The sequence below is a fragment of the Cyprinodon variegatus genome, unplaced genomic scaffold (genome assembly GCF_000732505.1).
Source record: "Cyprinodon variegatus isolate N-32 unplaced genomic scaffold, C_variegatus-1.0 Scaffold475, whole genome shotgun sequence".
Taxonomy (NCBI): Eukaryota; Metazoa; Chordata; class Actinopteri; order Cyprinodontiformes; family Cyprinodontidae; genus Cyprinodon; species Cyprinodon variegatus.
Genome location: NW_015150928.1, coordinates 651,283 through 654,767, shown reverse-complemented (window position 1 = coordinate 654,767; position 3,485 = coordinate 651,283).

Sequence of the window (3,485 nt, the reverse complement as noted above, 5' to 3'; positions counted from 1 at the left end):
TATATATATATATATATATATATATATATATATATATATATAAACAGAATTTATTTTAATTTAACTTAATAAGTGAGGTGATTATTTTTTTGAAGAATAATGTAACTTATTGTATAACATCTACTTTCCTCACTTTGGTACAATCAATTATGTTCCTTTTTTATTCTAATATAGCTAGTAAGAGGACTTATTATTTTTTACTAATGGCTTTCATTCATTTTCAGAGTGAAACAAAAACACAAATTAATTTATTAACTATGTTGTTTTTTTTCACATGTCCAGTAAGGAGGACAATAACCATATAAGACTGAAATATCAGTTTGCCAAAGAATAATGCATATTGTGATTTTAGTATCTCTCTATGGTTCATATCTGCACTCTGATCCTTCATGCTCTCTCCATGGTCCTCTGGTTTAACTGTATATTTCAAAACAAAAACACCTTCCATTACACTAAGCAATAAAAAGAAATACCTCATCACTAAACTCAAGAACAAAAAGGATCAAACTCCTGTTATGATCATAACATCACAAAAAATCACAAATCATCTGCCATCATCTGCTGGGGTGACAGCATCATAGCAAAGCGCTTAAAGAAGCTCATCAAACTAAAAAAAGGACGGATCTGTTCTAGGAACTCCACTAAAACCTCTGGATATGATTTCAAAAAAGATTATTCTTCAGAAAGTGAAGAACATTATGGGCATTATGTGAGCTTCCTCTTCAGAAAATTACTGAAGAACAAGACAGACAGATACAGAAGATCCTTCCTGCCTACAGCTATTAACACCTATAACAACTGGTTTAAAAAAAACGTATTAGTTGCTTCAACATTTAATTTCCCTTTAGGATTAATAAAGTATTTTTGAATTGATTGAATATATTTGTTTGCAGTTTTCAGGGAGCTAATGAGCCCTGGCAGGTGGAAAACCCTTAACTTCCTATGACTTTAGGATCTTAAGCAGGGTCAGGTTTTAGTCGCTACATTCAACAGAGGTGGGCAATTTCATCCTCACAAGCAACCATGGAAATTGTTATTACTATTATTGTTATTACTATTATTAATTTATTATTAATACATTGTAATTATTATTATTATTATTATTATTATTATTATTATTATTATTATTATTATTATTATTATTATTATTATTATTATTATTATTATTATTATTANTTATTATTATTATTATTATTATTATTATTATTATTATTATTATTATTATTATTATTATTATTATTATTATTATTATTATTATTATTATTATTACTAAACTACAAATGATCAAACTTAGCCTGTGTTAAATTGTTTGATTTGCTCTAAATTGCAAAGCTTTGGTACCAATATCAGCATCATTTCCCAGGCATGATGTAAAGCCATGCTGTGATGATTCCAGCAAGGAGCATCCTCTGAGCAACAGATAACCCGTGGGCTTAGCTAGCAGTTTGCAGCCTTCCTAATCCTTCACCATACTGCTGAGGATGTTCAGACTAAGTAGGCCAAGCCTTGTAGTGGCTTGTGGCTTTAACTCCTTTCATCCCCATGTTGGATTCTTGCTGGTTTCCAATACTCTGCCTAGAACCACTTTGTGCAATCAAAGCCTTCCTCTGACACCTCATGCCGCACTTACAGAAATATTGATGCCTCCTCCGGAGCGTTGGTGCCAAATACCAGATATGTTCTGTCCCAATTGAGCCTCTTCTAAACAGCCTTCCTGCAGCAGAGGGATTTGGAATATTGCACCCTATTCTCCAATCTGCTGCATCATAGTAGATAAATCACTGACCCTTTTCCATTCCTCATCGTCTGGTAAAATGCAATAGAAAACTGGTTTGTTGAGCAAGTGATGCTTGTTTGTTGTTCTTGTTTTTTATTTTTGTTTGTTTTTTTACAGAATTTATTACTGTCTGCCAGGCTATAGAGCACTAAAATGTGAGCTTTATTGGTCCTACTGTCACTGTATTCACCATATGGATGTTTTGGAGGGGTTTTGTACTGTTAGATGCCCCATATAAACAATGAAGCCTCTATAGAAACAGATAAATGGCTAAACTCAGCATTTATCATGAAGCTCAAAAATGTCTGTTTGTTTGTCTAAAATGGGACTTTACCTCCATCCAAATATGACAGTCCAAGCTGGCATTTCTTAATAAGTACAGTCTGTTCTCAGCCATTCTTCCAGTGGTCCCCCTAGGGGACAGATGTAGCAAGTGAGCAGAAATAACAGAAGAGATGTGGCTCAGATATAAAATTGAAAAAGCTCTTTAGATTTAAAGAATAAGACATTGATAATTTGCCTCTTCAATCATGTTTTGTTTTCCTTCTAAAACAGAGAGTCGTTTTCAGATCACTATCTAGTTTTCACAAACTCCCTATCTATTATGAGGAAATCTATCAGGTATCGTACTATAAAAACTCATGACTGACTAGTTTTTTTGTTGGGAAAACCATGTTGAACTTGTATGTAAAAAAACAATAAGACAAAGCTATATTTCTTTACTTGTTTAAGGTCCTTCTGAGCAAAAACTTTTGCCTTGTGTTTAATTCCTCAGTGATAAAGAGTGTTTTAAAAAAAAAAAATCTAAACTGATTCTTTAAATTAGAAATTGCTCAAAGACTGCCAGTTAAAATAATGTTAGGAGTCTTCCTAAAATTATAATGTAGTGACATTAGTTTTTAAATTGCCTTTAATCCAGAGCACTTTGAATCATGCGTACAGATTTATCATCACAGATTTAAACTGCATTGAAAACGAACAAAGAGCTAAATTAAACTGTACAGCAAAGGACATAATCAGACCTCATGAAAGAGAACACTGTGCATTCAGTTAAAAAAATGCATAATCAGAAAATTTGAAAAAGTTTCAAGATTAGAAATAAAACAATTTATTAATAATAAACACAACACAAAAACTGTGTAAAATAGCATTTCGATGTCAATGTTTTGGAGCAAGAACTGTAAAAAGCAGGTAAACAGAGCAAATACAAGTAATTATGTACAAAAAGTCTTACAGCATAGATAAAAACTGAAAATAAAGGTGTGGGCGTAAAAACATTAATAATTGGATTAAAGAAATGTGAAATTTACACTTATTAGGAATTGTGAGAGCAGGGGAAGACTAAGAAGTGTAAAACAGCTGGGGGAAAAGATCTGTGATAACACTACATTGTGCACATAAGGTTGCAGCAGTCTTTCGGTTAAGTTGCTCTCCTTTACTGTGACAATGTCATCTATCCCATGATTCATACATAGAGACATTGTGAAATTGTGATGTTATTTTGGTTATGGTCATTCTGTCTCTCATTTCTGTCAGCACCATGTCAGGGGAGAAAACAATGTGTCATATTATCCTGAACTAAGTCACAACATAGACAGACAGACAGATCTATAGATAGATAGATCTATCTATCTATCTATCTATCTATCTATCTATCTATCTATCTATCTATCTATCTATCTATCTATCTATCTATCTATCTATCTAT